The following is an 18,185-nucleotide window of genomic DNA, read 5'->3' as shown; positions in this document are numbered from 1 at the left end:
AATAGTTTTATGTGTAGAGTCTTTATCCTGTGCAGTAGGTGTGGTGCAAGTGTCACTGACAACCTCTATAGGATTAGTTTTTGTTGTATGAGAGAGCTTTCCCTCCAGAATTAAAGTGTATTTATACCTCTTGCATACTTTATCTGTTTTATTAAAAATAAGTGAGTTGTCAGTGTACATGAGGGAATTTCTACAATGCCTCAGAATACCCATCTCAATTAGACTGGCCTCAGAGAGAGTCTGGAAGTGCATATTCATGGCTACTGATCTACTAGGGAGGAGTGAGGGAAATTTAAATATTAAACAGATCAATAACACAAGGAACTTGATGAGCAATGCTCAGCTATGCACAAACTAGATGCTCTAGTAATTAAATTAAATCTGTCTAGGCAGGAAGGATATTTTAAGGGACATTTACACTGCAAGAGATCGGTGCCTACACAGATTACAAGGGGGAATTACAGTGTGAGATATTGATATCTATACAGATCACTGCTAGGCACTGCCGCATGGACAGCAGCACTAACTAAAGACTGTAAAAAAGGTCAAAATGTGCAAATATTCAATACAGAAATATTCAATTAAGGCAGCTGTGATAAAAACAATGCGAAAAACAAGTGGTGAAACAGTGGACAGTGTAATACAAGTCTTAGGGTTATGAGCCAAGTATTGTGCAACTGCGATGCTTAAATAGCAGAGGAGATTCAATTAAAAAAAACACAAAGAAGACTCTGAGGCCAATCAAAAACAGCACACTCTTCCTTTACACAATCCTACAATCCTTGGCCAGAAAATGACTCAGGTCTCCTCTATTCTCACTGAAGTGGAACCAAGGCAGTCTAATTAAAGACTGTAAAAAAAGGTAAAATAGTACAGATATTCAACACAGAAACAATTAATGCAGCAAAAACAAGTGCCACAACATTGGGTATGGTAAAGTAAGCCTTAGCTTTTCTAGAGTTTAGCAGAAACTAGCAACACTTCTTCTCAAGTAGGGTGGTAGCCAAATGTCGCCAAACGCCTCAGGCACAAAGAGTCAAATTTTAAACAAGCTAGCCCACTAGCCAATCAAATAAAGACACAGTAAGACTTATACCAGCAATTCCCAGCTCAGAAGGGCATAGGCTATCCTCTCCTGCCACAAGAGTGCAGACCACAAATCTTCCTAATGTAAAATAACTGGTTTGGATCCCAAATGCATAAACCAGAATAAAGACACTTAGAATAACAGGCACACTAAGCCCTCACTAGCAATCCCCAGCTCAGAAGGTTGAAGGCTACCCTTTCCTCCCCCAGGAGTGTAGAGCACAAATCTTCTTAATGTAAACTAACTGGTTTGGACCCCAAGTGCTTAAACCAGAACAAAGACATTTTTAGAATAACAGACACAATAAGCCTTCAACCAGCAATTCCAACTCAGAAGGGTATAAGCTACCTCTTCTGTCACAAGACTGCAAACCAGAAACCTTCCTAATGTAAGATAACTAGGTTGGAGCCTAAGTGCTTAAATAAGAGGTTTAGAATAACACTTTACAATTTAATCAGGCTACTAACATGCAGTAATAAATGCAGCAGATTAAATGCAATGGAATACTTTTAACAGCATGCAGCAAAAAGCTAAATAATGTAGAAATAAGCACAAATACAGTAAAAGCAGCTAAATAAAGTGCATATTTAGTAAGAGGGAAGGTAGGAAATAGAAAATAATTCAAGTTGGGGGGGGCTTCCCAGTTGATATCTCAGTGCTCAGTAGAATGAGCTGATGAGACTGGGAAGAGTGTCCAAAGTCAGATTTATTGTATGAGACAGGCAACTCAAAAACCACCAAGTTTAAAAGGACAACAGGAATAGGGCAGGTGGGTGGTAAAAATCAAATGCAAATAGAGATTAGCAATAGTCAGGCAGAGAACACCAAGTCACACAGTGCTACTAATCAGTAAAGATGACACTAAATACTTGTAATTAAATGAGGAATGATATTTCTTAGATCCTTCCACTAATTAGCTGGATTTTATTCACTGTCTGCAAAGGATTTCTTTTCTAGCTGATCCTAGCCAAGATGTCTTAAAACTCCAAAGAGAGCAAAATACTAAAACAAAACAAAATGAAGTATAAATGGAAGTAATCAAGCTCTAAATGAATAATTCCAATCCTGAATCAAATGCGGAAAGAGATCAGCAATAGTCAAATGCAGGCAGAGAGCAGCAATAGTCAGGCAGAGGACAGAAAGTCACACAGCACTACGTTTTTTTCTTAGAACTTTCTGCTACAGAACTGCCTTATTTACTCTAGGCCTGTCTTGCTGTCATGACTGTTACTCAGCTATTATTATTATTTTTTAAAACGACAACTTCAGCAATTAACTTACACATCGTATATTGTCTTGTTCACTCCCTCTTCCACTCTTACCCACATATTTTCACCAGTTTCAAATTTCTTCCATTATTCAAACTGCCATTCAGTTATAATCTTCTCCCTGTATTCCCAGAACTTATGCCTTCCTCCATTTTTCCCTGAAAGTCTAGAAGATTAAGCCAGTTTTTCTCTACTGTTTCTGCCCTTCCCTAACCTCTGGAAAGTTCACATTAAAAAATGCTGGAAGGAAATTTCTTTCTGCCCTTAAATGTGTTCTTTAATTTCCTAATTTTCATCTATATTCTCTCCCTTCTTCTCAGCCTCTCCTGTACGTCTCCCCTGTTTTGCCTATCTCTTCTCTTTCCCTGATCCTACTAAATTTGTCAGGATTTCAGCACTTGCTGCCCTCTGACTTTTATGCTGAATCTTGCTTCTCACAGCACTGTTCCAACTGATATTCCTGTTTTCTAAACTCACTATGTTACATGCACTTAGCCACAATCATCAATAATCTGCATTGATTTGTACCCGGCATTTTGGCTCTGTCATAGATCATACCTGAAAAGGGGATATTGTATGTCAGTGGCTCATGCTAATGAAAATTAAACAGATACTCAGCAAACTAGGTAGACAGAGAGAAAGCAGAATAGCTGGAACAAATGTACATCATAGATTTTACACGTAGTTGAAAACTGCTGTAGGCATGAGTCACCTTAGATATTCCACTAAGTATATGCTTTTTATATTGATTTATTTGAATCAGGAATCCTAATTGTTTTATAATGTTTTAAAATGCATGTGCTATGAATTATATGTTATGTGGAATTACTATCTGAGTAGTTTGGATGTCAAATAATATTCAAAATAATGATTTGAAGAAGTCTGAAAATCAATTTTGTGGTATACTCGTGGTTTCAAAAGTGTTTCATAATGTTAGAGAGTAATCCAAGGGAAAGAAATGAGTCCCACGGTCTTCTTACTTTCTTCCTTATTTTACTTTGATCACAAAATTGCTGATCTTCAACAGACAAGGTCAGGCAATGGGCTTGGTTTGCAAAACTTAAACATATGCTTTAGCTTATCCACTCTGTACAGATGGTTATGACATACATAAAATGAATTACTTGAATATTTACTTTTTTAGATATTTTTGCTGAAGTATACAAGAGTCTGCTTACATTTTTAAAATGTTCATTTTAATTTGTTAATGCTGATAGTCATTGATCAAAATGTAATGAATATTAGTTTAGCTGTTGCCATAAGGGAGATCTGACTATTTCTCTTTAATGCTTATAATGTGTAGGAAATTTAAATATGCGTGTCATGATACTGTGTGAAAGGAATGAATTGTGTTTTTACAAGAAAGGGTATGCAGGGTCTTACATGAGTATATATCTCTCTTTCATTTTATGACATGCAAACAAAGTATTCTTTTACATGTAACAAGCAGGAATATAGTGGGGGTTATATAGCTTACTTTTATAAGAGGCACAGTGTTTTCAATTAATTTATGACAGTAAATCCTGAAGGCATTTGTTCTCATGACGTTGTTTGACAGCAGGTTACCTGCTGAATAGTTTTGTCTCCTGAGCAAACTAGGGTTTTATACACACGCATATGCATGGCTGTAATATTTTTAAATGTAATAGTTTAAGGAAAAATAATTGATGTCTTAAAATGTTATATTTATGCTAATCGCAAATCTTGTAAACTGTTAGGGATGTTCATTCCTCCAATAAAACCATCCACTGTTCTAGAGAACACCTGACATAGATAATAAAAAGTAATAAATCCAAAATAACCAGTATTTTTGGCATAACCTCATAATGAACAACCTTACAGATTCATCCAGGCATGACATTGTACAACTGCATAAAATTGGGTCTATATTACGTTGTCGAATCCCGGTAATGTCGAACACCAGAAGATTGTACAAAACCGCGAAACATGAAATGTCGAACTGTGATGGTTGGCTCATCTGCGGTATAGCTCCGTAAGGTAAGTGTGCGATAGCTACAGACCTTAGGGTTAGGTTGCAGGTTAAGGTAAGTGCATAGATAGGTAATGTATGTAAGGTTTAGTGTAGGGTTAGAAGTAGGGTTTTGTTAACTGTATGTGTGTGGATTATTTGTTTTGTTTGGGTATATGTCTGTAGGGTAAGTGTGCGATAGTTACGGAACTTAGAGTTAGGGTGCGGGTTAAGGTAAGTGCATAGATAGTAATGTATGTAGGGTTTAGTGTAGTGTTAGAAGTAGGGTTTGGTTTGTGTATGTATGTATTTTATTTATTATGTTTGGGTATGTAGTATGTAGCGCGCGGTGGTGTTGGCTGACTATGATGGTTCGAGATTTGGAAATTCGTGGTTTAGAGGGTTCGAATTATTAATGGTTCGGGCTTTGTGTGTCAGTGTTGTGGTGTTCGATGTTATTGGGAATCGATAACATAATATAGACCCCATAAATTTACTCAGCTTTTTTCTCTGCCAACTTACACTGAAAAAAATCAAAAAGAGCAGGCATATTAGACTGGGTTTTAATGTTCCATGCAAGATTGCCAGCTGAGCGGAATACTGGTGTACATAGTGACCTCATTAGCTGTCACTAATAAAAGCAGGGTCATTTTCACTGACAGGTACCATAGATCTGATTTTGTCAATTTTCATTCTATCCTCAACTGATGGGTTTGGATTTGATCCCTCAGATCTGACTCAGCCGTTGCTAAAACTCATGGCAACCAAGAACTCTCGAGCTTCTCCCTTACCCACAATGCACCAACCCCAATTACCTCAGATCTCATTTGCTGCTTTTCAGTGAAAGTGGTATTTAGATAAGTTTATAAAAATTTTACTTATTTTCATAATTCTCCCTTCCTATTTAGATTGTTTTCCTTTACCTATTGCACCCTTTTTTGACTTATCTTGTGCTAAATTTCTTATTTTCCTTTTCATTTGTACTCGTATACCTCTTAATACTATTGTTAGTATCTTTCCTTAATACTACATTTGATGTAGTATCTGCAATACCATTGCTGGTAGTATTTCCATGATCTTTACCTATCTCTGTTTAAAAAAAAAAAAGTAGTAGTAGAAATAGTCACATTTCTTCTCGTTCTTGTTGTTTGTTGGCATGACAGTATGGTGGATAAAGCTCCAGCAGGCTTTAAGAAATTTACAAAGTGTAGGCATAAGCTCCCTTTATCAGATGCCCACACTTTATGTGTATATTGCTTGGGACCACTTCATTTACAAGAAGATTGTTCCATTTGCCACAGATTTAACCCTGAAAGGTCTTCTGCCTACATCTTTTGGAGAGGCTATATCCAGTGAGAAATCTCAGAAAACCAAAACAGAAACAAAGTCTTCATCTCCAAGGCCTTCTTCTTCCTCCCCTGCTTCAGAGTCCTCAAAGAAAAGGTCTCACAAAGATCCAAATTCACCCTCAGTTCCGAAGAAGCTGCAAATGTCTGATTCAGCTCCTTCAGATCCAAGGAGACCAAAATTATCTGATCTGTCCATCTCAGATCTGACACTATCTAAGTAGAATCCAAATGTTGCTGGTACTTCAACTTCAACTCCTATTATTTTGCCAAGGACTCGGTATTCACTTTCCGTAAATCATGCACCCTCCAGGGTACCTTCCCATTTCTGGACAAACCCAAGTCTCCTTCTGTATTTTCCACTCATTCTTCCAGAAGTCTAACAGAGGAGGATGTGGAAAGAGTGGTGAGGAAGATACTCTCGACACAGGGTCGAATGGGTGTCCCCTACCTCTCTGGGTCAAGAGGTCTGTTTTTCTGTTACAACCCCACTACAACTTCCTCCTCTGACTCCTTCAGTGGTCTCAGAGTCTATGGATCCTAGCTTTCCAGATCTATCTAGCTCGGATCCGAGGATTTCTGTATCCTTGGATCCTAAGCTTACTCTGAGCTCTCGGAGCCCAAGCTTCCCTGTTGGATTCAAGGTGTTGCAGTCGATTCCAAGGCTTTCAGAGCCATCTGTGTGCCTTGGATCCTTGACATTGGGCAGCTCGAATCCGGCTTCCACCTTGGGCATATTGCCTTTAGAGCAGGGGAGGGACATGGTCCAGAAGCTTGCCTTTTTGGATCCAAGGTCTTCCCTTTCTCCAGGGTGATCTGCTTTCAAAGTTGTGAAGAGAGTTTTCTCTGCCTCGGCAGAAAAGATGGATCCAACCACCTTGGATCCAAGAACTTCAACCCTGATGTCTCAACATTTAGAGCCTTACCAAAACTTTTAACATGGACAGCCAGTACCAAGACCCCAGACTTTCCACAGTGAATCTTGATTTCTTCTTGTAATACCTCTCCAGATTATCCCACAGAGGAGGTCCATATGAAGAGGATGTGCAAGAGGAAGCACCTAGACTCACCAGAGGAGTCCATCACAGAAGATTTGTGTTTCGATGAAGGTGAAGGGTCCCCACAGTCACCTCCTGAAGATGTCTCATTTGGAGACATCCTTGAAATTCTTAAGCAGAGAGGTGGCTCGATGCCCAGCAACCCTTCATCTGAGGAGTTTGTATTTTTGGAGGCCTTCAGTACTGGCCTGACTACCTCCTGGGTGACTCTGCCCACTGATGAGCTCATTGAGTTGATCTCTCAGTGGGTGTGGAAGGAACCTGACACCACTGAACCTATACCTCAGAGACCAGATAAGATTATGGCACCACCTGTGGGAAAGCAGTTTTGGCAGAAAGGGGTGCCCATTGATGCCATGGTCATAGCAGTGGCCACCAAAAAAGAACTTGTTGAGGAGAGTAACACTGTCCATCCAACAACAGGGAGTCATGGGTGATGGACAAATTTGTGAAGTGTAGCTATGCTTCAGCGACCTTTGCTTTAAGGTCTCTGAATTATTTGGCACACTTTAGAAGACTTCATAGGGATTTCCTTAAGGAGTTTTCAAATACCCTCTTAGGAACTGTTTCTGAAGAAATTCAGTCATCTATGGCTTCTCAGCCGGATACCCTGCAATCCATTTTTAGTTCCTCCATGAGGTTGGTTTTCATGTAAGAGAAAGAACCTCAAGGGCAGCAGGTTCAGGCATTTCCATTAGGTGGCATGCCTGCATGTGCTTGTGTGATTTTGCGGAGTCCTTCAAGTCCTTGTTTGTCAATACTCTCTTTGACAGCACTTCTTTGTTTGTCCCCAAGGTGAAGAACACACTATCCAGGTATGAAAAGGATGGAAAGACCCTGTCTACCATGGGTGTATGTTTTTTTTTTTTTTTAAAAAAACAAGTTTATTGTTTTAACATACAAGAGAAATATCATAACAATTTTATACAAGTAATTAAAATAGATATGATTATAACATTCAACAAAACAACCAAAGTATTTACAAAGACATCCACTACAATCAGATCAATTAATTAAACTAAAATACCTTTTTAACAGGTTTTGTAAATTATCCCATACAATATAATAAGATGTTTTTCTAGTTGTTCTTGACCTTATTGTGTTTATTTCCATATGGCACACTATATTCATAACATTTTTAAATTCATTGAACGAAGGAGGTGTATCTGAAATGGGTGTATGGTTTTTGACCTCCCAATGATCTTTTTCCGGGAATCAATGGGTTGTTCAAAAAATGTGGTTCAAGAAGTGTCAGGGTCTGTTCCAAGACAGATTGGCATAATGGTTAAGGTGTTTACCTTACAGACACAAGATGCAGGGTTTGATTCTCACTTGGGGTAATTGGCTAGGCCCAAAATGGCCCACAAGGGCAGTTAGCCTAGTACTAAAAAACTATGAACCTAAACATGGAGGAGGTTCCCCCAGAGGCAAAGGAGGGAAGTTTAGTGGATGAAAATGCCCATGGGGCAGAGGTGGCCTGCAAAACCAAGGGTCCAGAGAATCTTTCTTTGACAGACCCTACCAGCACTCCTGAAAGGAGACTTGACTGCCTTCCTCTGGAGGCAGTCAGGTGATGTTGATCCCTGCAACAGAGAGCCTGGCTAGACCTAATAAAAGATACTTGAGTGCACAGGATTATTTCAAGAGGTTGTATAATTCCCTTTTCCCTTCTTCCTCCAAGCTCAAGAAAAATTGCCAATGTTCCACCCAGTCAGAGGGAACAAGTAGCAATTCAAATTCAAATGCTGCTAGAAAAAAGAGTCATACAAAAGGTCCCACCAGACCAGACAGAATCCAAAACTTACTCAATGTTATTTTAGTTCCAAAGAAAGCAAGGGACAGGAGACCAACTTTGGATCCCACCAATTAAACAAGTCAGTTCAATGAACCAAGTTTCAATGGTCTTGGTTCAGTCCATTCTCACATTTCTGGGCAAGGATGACTTGATGTGCTCAGTAGACCTTCAGGATGTGTACTATCATATAAAGATGAAGAGATGATTCAGAAGGTATTTACACTTCCAGCTAGGAGCCAGTCATTACCAGTTCAGAGTTCTGTCTTTGAATTCACCACAGCCTCTAAGGTTTCACCAAGTGTTTGGCAGTAGTAGCACCTCACTTGAGACTGCATGAATTCTGGGTGTTTCCATATCTAGATGATTGTTTCATTTCTGCTCTGAACAGGCATCAACTGATAAGGGCAAGTGATCATGTTGTCCAAACTTCTATTCTGGGGATAACCATAAACTACAAAAGGTCTCAACTAAAACCAACTCACAGCCTAGAATTCATAGGAGTGATTCTCAACACAAAGTCAACCATAGCTTCAAGAGTTCAGACCATACAATCACAGGTCAGAAAGATAACCTGCAGTACCAATATTTCAGCCTGCCTGGTCCTTCAAGCTCTGGGTTTCATGGCAGCGGCAATAACATTAGTACTTTTAGCCAGATTTTACATGAGAATTCTTCAGCGGATGTTAGCCGCACAATGGTCAATACTTTACCAACCCACGGCTTATCAGATACAAATCACTCAGACATGCATGACAGATCTCAGGTGGTGGATTTAATCAGATCAGGTTCTAAAAGGTCATTCATTTATTCCCCCTCAGCCCAAGGCCATAATGACCACAGACACTTCCCAACTAGGTTGGGTTGGGAATTTTCTGGGAAGAACAGTCCAAGGCACTTGGTCCCCCGAAGAGGCCATCTTACACATCAATGTCCTAGAGATGAGTGCAGTGCTTTTAGTGTTGCAGGCCTTCCAGAATGCTATCCCTTGTTTGGTACAACAACACGCAAGGAGGGACCAGATCTTACCCCTTGTGTCGAGAAGCTCTCAGAGTGTAGCAATGAGCGATCTCATCCAACTGCTTGCTCATGGCAACACATATGCTGGGGAAATCCAATGTGATAGCAGACAAACTGAGCAGGTCCATTCTACTACCTCACGAATGGTCCCGCAACAAGAAAGTCATGGAAATAATTTTCCATCAATGGGGCCAGCCTTGCTGCAATCTTTTTGCCTCTCCTCTAAACAACAAACTAATCTCCCCACAGGGTGATTCATCAAGGGATGTTCTAGTTCACAACTGGCCCACTGATCTAATCTATGCTTTTCCATCTATATTGTTAATTCTGAAATTCCTTCAGAAAGCTGCCATGTTGAAAAGCAAAGTTATCCTCATTGCACCTTAATGACCTCAACAAATTTGGTTCCCCTTCCTTTGGCCTCACTTGCTTTACCAATATTGGATTCTGGATCTGACTCCAGACTTCCTGTGTTACCCGACAGGCATGATTCATCCAAACATAACTAACCTCAGGCTGACTGCCTGGCTTCTCCAGTTTCATTAATAGCCAGACAACCTATGCTCTCTTCACCTGTTTGTCAAATACTTTTGTCTTCTCATAAGTCTTCTACCAGAAAGCTCTATTCAAGCAAATGGAAGAGGTTTGTTCTCTGGGCTTACCTAAATAATACTGAACCATTTTCAGCCCCCATACATAGCATTCTTGAAGTTTGTTCCCACCTTTTTAAAGAAGGAGCTAGTTCATTAACCATAAAGTTCAGTTACTGGCCATATCAAATTTTCACATTGGTTTTGATGGCTCCTCTGTCGTATCTCACAAATTAAGCAAAGCCTTCTTGAAAGGCACTCTTCTTCTAAGACCTCGATTTAGAGATCCTACTCCTTCATGGGACCTGAATCTGGTACTGCAGGCTCTTACTAAATCCTCCTTCAAAATACCAGCTACATGTGACCTTAAATATCTTTCCTGGAAGACAATCTTTCTGGTGGCTGTTACCTCTACTAGATGAATTTCTGAGATTCAAGCCTTATCCAATAAACCACCATGCTTGACTTTTCACAAGGATAGAGTTGCACTACAGACTAATGCTTCCTTCCTTCCTAAGGTGATGTCAGAATCTAATATCAATCAATCCATTGATTTGCCAGTATTCTTTCCTAAATTTAGGTGAATATGTATTACAGTTATTGGATATCCACAGGCAATTATGTTTCTACCTACATAGAACAAAAGACATCAGAAAACCTGACCAATTTGTTTCCTTTGCAGAAGTAAAACTGGGAAAACCAGTTGCCAAAGTCACTGTATCTCGGTGGCTAACCAACTGTATTTCATTTCTTTATAACAAATTGGACATTATGCTACCAAAACTGTTATGAGCCCGTTCAACTAGATTCATGCTACTTCTTCAGTGTTTTAATCCAGAATGTCCATGGATGATATATGCGCAGCAGCAACCTGGGCTAACCCCCATACCTTTGTTACTCATTACAAATTAGATCTGGTCTCCACAGGTAGAGCATCATTTGGCTCAATGGTGCTCAGGAATATCCTTATTGAGTCCACCCTGGATTTTAAGTAGCTGGGGACTCTGTCCCATCAGTTGGGGATAGAATGAAAATTGATAACATCAGATAAAGAAGTTGTGTACTCACCATAACGTTCCCTCTGTGTTGTCCATTTTTCATTCTTCTTCAACACCCTTCCCACCAACCCCTGTTCTTGAAACTTCTGGAATAATGAGTAGCTACAGGACATTTCTGTGCTTTATATTTAACTCCAGGTATAGTCTTCTTCATTTCTGAATATGAATATGCCTTTTCTACTAAAGTCAGCAAGCAAGATCTCAGGTAATTGGGGTTAGTGCATTGCAGGTAAGGGAGAAGCTTGAGAGTTCTTAGTTGCTACAAGCTTTAGTGATGGCTGAGTCAGATCCAAGGAATTGGATCTGAACCCATCAGATAAGGCAGAATAAAAATGGACAACACAGACAGAATGTTATGGTGAGCACATAACTTCTTTGTTAGAAGTAGAAAAAGACCACAAATCCATAAATCATTATATTCATTAACTGGTACATATTGGATTAACCCCTAACCCTGGATGAGGCAGTTTAACACTTCATCAATACAATTTTGGATGTTTTGGACAGTGTAACACTAAAATAAAGCTTTCCAAGTGAAACATGACACTTAACCATGGATGTCAGACAGATTGAAAGTATTCTTAATAGAAGGCAATAAGGTGTAAGCTGACCAACTTTATAAGAAATCTCAGGCATTTATTTATTTATTTACTGACTTAAAGGGGCACTATAGGCTTTTCAAATTAAGATTCTTAACTCGGATCGAAAGCTAGACATTTCCATCCCCTTGTTAATTACCTCTTTCCCTCTCTGTGATGTCACAGTCAGTACCTGCCATATCACAAGTATCCTGTCCCGTTCTTGTTCTGTTTCCCCTAGAAGAAAAAAAAAAGAAGAGTAATAGATGTGTTCCTTGTGTTTTTTCTGTCCCACATGGTCTCTGCATATTTATTCCTTTTCCTTTTCATTCAGCTATATAGTAATTTATGGCTGCTTTTGCAAAATTGCTGTGGAGGCTACATACACTTTATTGCAGCATGTTTATCATAGTATATTGTATTTTAAAATAATATGACTGAAGTTGGAAACAGAGCTAGGTTAGCTTGTATCCTGTGCAAAGTTATCCCCTCAATTCAAATTTGAGGAGCAAAAAATAAATAAATTAAAATAAAGATAAATGAGCTCTTTTGTTTAAAAAAAACAAACCAATTGCCACAAATGTAATAAGGGGCTTGATGCACTTAAAATACCACACACACTAAGGGTTTTGGCATTTTAACACTTTAACTTTTATTGCAAATTCAGTTATCGCATCCCCGATATTTGCCAAGCACATTTTCTAATGCCTTGCACTTGCACCTGGGGTGGCCACTGCTTTAGTTATATTGAGATGTCCTCATTAAGAATATCCTTCTTGGCATCCTTCTTACACTGTTATGAATGGGTATTGTAGCTGCATGTACATGTGTGAAGCTGCAGTTATGTAGACTGGTACTAGGACCCTTTTCAGCCATGATTCTTGCCATTTGGCAAATGCAATAAGCAAGAGAAATGCAGTATTTTTTTTCTTGGGTTACATGACACTAAAAATTACAGGAGTGTATTCTTTTATTTGCAGAATAATTTCTAACAATATTAATATGATGGGAGTAAAAAGAGAGATTCAATATTTTTTTTATATTGTCAACATTTCTCTGTGCAGTAAGATTAACCACAGATGCACTTATTCAAGTAGTTGTAAATGTATTTATAGCTCATTAGTTAAAAAAGGTCTATATCAGTTTTGGTGGCGAAAGCACTAATGTCAGCTTACATGCAGTACAAACATTAAGCAGAGTTTGTGGCAGCAAGTTATACTGACTCAAACTGATTCATAAACAACATTCAGGACTCTACCAATGTAAAACTCTAATGCTATGCTGAATGAGGTACATATGTCTAATAAGGATACTGTCACTTGAGTTCTATTATATTAATTTCTGAATTAATGAACACATACCTGCAAGACACAAATAAATACAAAAATTCAACAAAAAGATCTTGGGTGGAATCATAAAATGAATAAGATACGTAACAGAAAAATGTACTGCTTATCTTTCAAAATTATCCTAGTCATAAAGGCAATTGTAAGGAAAACAGAGTTTAGAGCCTACTTTCTTTTCTTGTCAAATCTTTAGATCTAATTATGAATTCAACTTGATCTTAAAGGTTGAAAGCAATAATAAAAGTATTATTTAACTGCATTAGAAAACTGAAAGGGAAAATTGTTAATGTAACAATGTTATCATCAAAAAAGGAAGTGGTCATCTAGTTAAAGGACATAGCAAATATGCTTGCAGAAAAATGTGCAAACTTCACAATATGCAAAGAAATACATTAGAATGGTACAGAGATGAGAAGAGACATCCTGTATATAAAAACAGATACGATAACTGATGTCACAAGTAAACTTAAAAACTCAGATTCCATAAGATCAGACAATAAACCCAATGCAGAGGCATCATTTTGTTAGCTGTTGAGCAACATGAGTTTGTTAATTGAAGAACTCACCTTTAGAATCCCATGGCGTCCATTGAAGAGATAATAACAGCACTTGATGAAGGGCTGACAGTACATGTTGCCTATTTTGACCTTCTAAGGCAATCAGCACTATCCCACTTAAGTGAATAACCAACAAATTAGTAGCATTAAATGTCAATTCATGCATAAATCAATTAGTAAAACACTAGTTAATAGGACATAGTGAGTAAGGCTAGGGGGTTGCCTGTCTATCCTGATAAAGGTTATCAGTTGCATCCCACATGACTCTACAATGGGGCCACTTTTTTTTATTTTTTTGAGTTTTCTTCTCAGATACAGAAGTGGAAAAATGGACTATAGATAACCAGACAATGTAATGACTGCAAACTGGATAACATAATTAGTTTATTAAATTATACTGAAGTTCTCCCAGATGGTGTACAAAATGTACATGGAAGTAATGTTATTTAACTGTAACACTACGACACTTGGCAAAAAGACATAAATTATTACTACAAAAACAAATGTGAAGATTATAAAAATATCATTAAAGATATAAAGATAATGGTAGACAAAAAGTCAAGAAAGCACACTGTGTAACCCATCTAGTCCTAAAGGGTATGCTAAATAGTGGTGTGGACAGTGCTTCTGTATGGCCCAGAAATTTGGATAGTGAAGGCAGACCAGCTTAAGGAGCTTGAAATGATGGAGATGAAGTATTTGGTATGTAGTAGGATGCACACTGAGGAACAGATTGAGAAATGAGGACATCTGAGATAAAGCCAAAGTAGTCCCAGTTGCAGGTCAAAGAGAAGAGATCACAGTGGTTTGATCACATGTGCAAGAAAGCAGAGTACAATTTGGTAAAGTAGATTTTAGACAGACAAGAAGAAGGCAAGAGGAAATGAGGGTGTCCAGCAAAGAAACAGATGGACTGTGAGATAGAAGATTTGAGACAGGCATGACTGTCAAAGAAGGTATAAAAGTGGCAGTGAAACAAAAGAGGTGGCAAAAGTTGATGCAGCACCCCAACCACATGTAGAAAATAGTATAACAGGGGCTGATGATGTTGATGATGCCAACAGTGGGTGCAACACTGTAGGTAGGAGGGGAAAAGTTAGCACTAAATATGTCTGCAAAAATATTGGCCATATCCCTGACACTGGAAAGTGTGATATTATAACGGATGAGCTCAGTTTATTGCAGAACATTATTTTTTAAGTTCATAATATAATTGAAAGATATGTAGTTTCCTTTTGTGTCTGTAGAGAACTTAAGTTCATACTCTGCTTTATCTTTTCTAATGGTGATTTTAAGATCCTTGCTGGCATGTTTCAGTGTGGTCTTGAGGTAGGTTGACTGGAATTTCTTACAATTTTTCATTATAGATTTATAGGGCAATACTAGACTATTGGTCTAGAAGACCATTAATTACCCAGCCACAGAACCCCAAATCATAGGTACCAATTGACATGGTTAATTTATATGTAGTTTTAACCACTTCCAATGAGGGCTTGAGGGGCCAGACCTGTGGTGTATTTATAAGTAGTTATCCATTCATCTGGGATATGCTTTGGTTGGTAAGAATTGGCTTAAGAATGCTAGAGCCTATAGTAGGTAGGTTTACAATTTTCTCAGGTTCATTGGCATTAATAAAGATTAGGAAACACTAAGTATATACATTTTTAGAGATGTAAGTGTGCCAGTCAACACTTGGGTAATTTAAATACCCTAGCAAGAAGGCATTTGCTGTGTATTAAGATAATGTCCATGATTATTTTTATAAAAAAGAAACATCTTTATTAAATTATCACTTATTTATTTTATTTTGTTTAACATTTGTTTATCGGGAAAATCCAACTTGGAACAAAGCCAATTTTCAGTGGAGGCCCAGGGAGAAACGCTGTAGACGCATGTCTTTGTAATGTGGAAGGAAACTGGAGCACCCAGAGGAAACCCACACGAATGCAGGGAGGACATGCAGACTCTCTGCACAGAAGGCATCCCAGCCGAGAATTGAACCAAAGAACCACTTGCTGTGAGGCCACAGCGCTACCGCTGCACCACTGTTTATGAGATAGGCAATTGTGCATTTATGTAAATGAAAACAAAATTGACATAATTTTATTTGCAAACATTATACATCACTTATAATCTATCTAATCACTGTCAGACAAATATTACATAGCTCATTCAAATCCTGCCTTCTTTTAAACTTCATCCATCCTCTGCATGTATTGTTTTCACAATTTTCATTTTTTTCTATGTAATTTAGTCCTACCCTTTATTAAAGATCCTATTTCCAGTTGTTTTATCTCTGTTACTATAGTCACTGCTTCTAGTAAGTTGGTTTAGACTTTGATTTCCATTTTCTAGTAATTGCTGTTTTGGCAGCCACCATAGTTAGACTCTGCAAGGCCTTACTCTGTCTTAGGCAATTCCAATTCTGTATCATAGCTCAAAAATATAATTTCTTTAGTTATACCAGTTTGCTCACCCAGCATTTCTGATACAGTAGTCTTCAGAGAATTTTTAAAGTCTGCCAACTAATTATACTTGCAGAAAATATGTTACCAATTGCCTGTCTCTTCCCCATCACATCTCCAACATTTGCTGTCTACCTGAGGAAAAATTCTTTGGAGTCTATTTGGGGTATAAAAATACATATGTAAACACTTCCAAGCAAAGATTCTAAATCTTCTAGATTTTGTTGCATATTTGGAAGACATATGTATATCCCCTTTTGTTTCTTTGTGAATTGCTTATCTAATCTTTTTTCCTAATCCTTTCTATCCTCCTCTGATTGATTCTTACAGTCACCATGCAATATTTTATATGTTCTACTAATTACTTCTCTTATAATGGCAGCTTTTGTTCTAGATTCTACTAAAAACTCTACCAGTACTGGTCTTTCACTTTGGATCCCACTATTTCTTTCTCTTTGCCTATACTCTGATATCAATTCTTGTTAGGGAAGGCAATCTCTAGATTGCAGTCCAAATAAATTCTTGGCCTCTTCCCATTCTATTACTTGTCTCTCTCTAATTATTTGCTCCCAATACCTTGATTCTTTTGCCAGTTTTCTCCAATAATGTCCAGCCCCCTCTTGCCTATTGTCTGTATGCATAATTGCAGACATCCATTTTGGCAGAATCTCTTTTCTCCATTCCCGTGTTGGCTAGGTCTTAGAATACTTTCTGATACTTTACGAATATAATATTTTGTATGGTTATTGTTATTCTCCTTAGGGATCTGCATCCCAAATCCCAGTCTCTCCTTGTTTCTTGAGCTTACCCCCTGTTTTGCCATCATCCCTTAGCACTTTGAGTTATAAATTTCTGCTTGTGCTATGTATAGGAACTTTAACTGTGTAGCTCTGGAATACCCCTTTGAATCAGGTAATCCCAAACCTTGCTCTAGTGGAAGAATCAGCTTATCCCACTTGACTCTTGCATGCTTCTCCTCCCAGAAAAAAATCCTTCAGCTCTTTATTAACACAATCTCTCCTCTCGTTGATAATATATGCCTGACCAGTCTATAAAACTAAAGGGACTAAAAACATTTTAACTTCTTGTATCTTGCTACCCATATCCACAAAGCAGAGTTTCCAATTTCTCAGTTTTTATATTACCCTTTGTTTAGTCTCTTCCCACATATCCTTAGCTGCCAAACCAGAATTCTTTTTAAATCATATTCCTCATTTTATCATGACCCCATAAATAGGGATATTGCTGAACCAATTTGTGTGTGGGTACATCGTTTTCAGCTAGTGCCTTTTTTTAGCTTCATTAATTTTGTATCCTGAAAAGACTTGAAACTGTCTCAAAATGTCCCACAACACTGAAATGCCCTTTTCTGGTTTTATCAGGTGTAAAATAATATCATCTTCAAGTAGAGAGAGCTATTCTTGACTACCATATCAATTATATCCTTGAATTTCTGAGTCCGTTATTTTTTTGCCAGTGGTTCTAAATATAATGCAAGTGACAAAGGAGAATAGGACACCCCTACCTGGTTCCTCTGCTCAAACAGATATTATCAGAAAGGAACTTACCCACTTCAATTTTCACCTTTGATCCCTCATATATCATCCTAATCAACCTTATAATTTTATCAGGGAAAACAAATGCTTCCATTGCTCTGTTCAGAAACATTCAGCTTACTCTGTCAAATGCTTTCTCTGCATCAAGACCCACCAATAACAGTGGTATTTTCTTACATTATGCTTCCCTCTAGATCATCATTGTTCTGTTAATGTTGTCATATGTTTGCCTCCCCTCCACAAAACCACTTTGATCCATTGCTGTTAGTTTTGGAATCAGTTTGCCATTCTTTTAGCCACTGTAGACATAAATACTTTATAATCATGGTTGAAACTGGCCTGTATGAAGCTGGATCTGATGAGTATTTGCCATCTTTAGGTATTACAGCCACCACCACTTTCTTCCAGGATGTTGGTGTTTCTCCTCTCCTTAAAATACTTGAAAGTAAACCTTCCAGATCTTTATCAGTGTTCCCTCTGGGTTTATATCGGAAC

This window comes from Protopterus annectens, chromosome 3.part1, assembly GCF_019279795.1.
Source record: "Protopterus annectens isolate FY-2018-M chromosome 3.part1, PAN1.0, whole genome shotgun sequence".
NCBI lineage: Eukaryota > Metazoa > Chordata > Ceratodontiformes > Protopteridae > Protopterus > Protopterus annectens.
Note: the sequence above shows the minus strand (reverse complement) of the source record.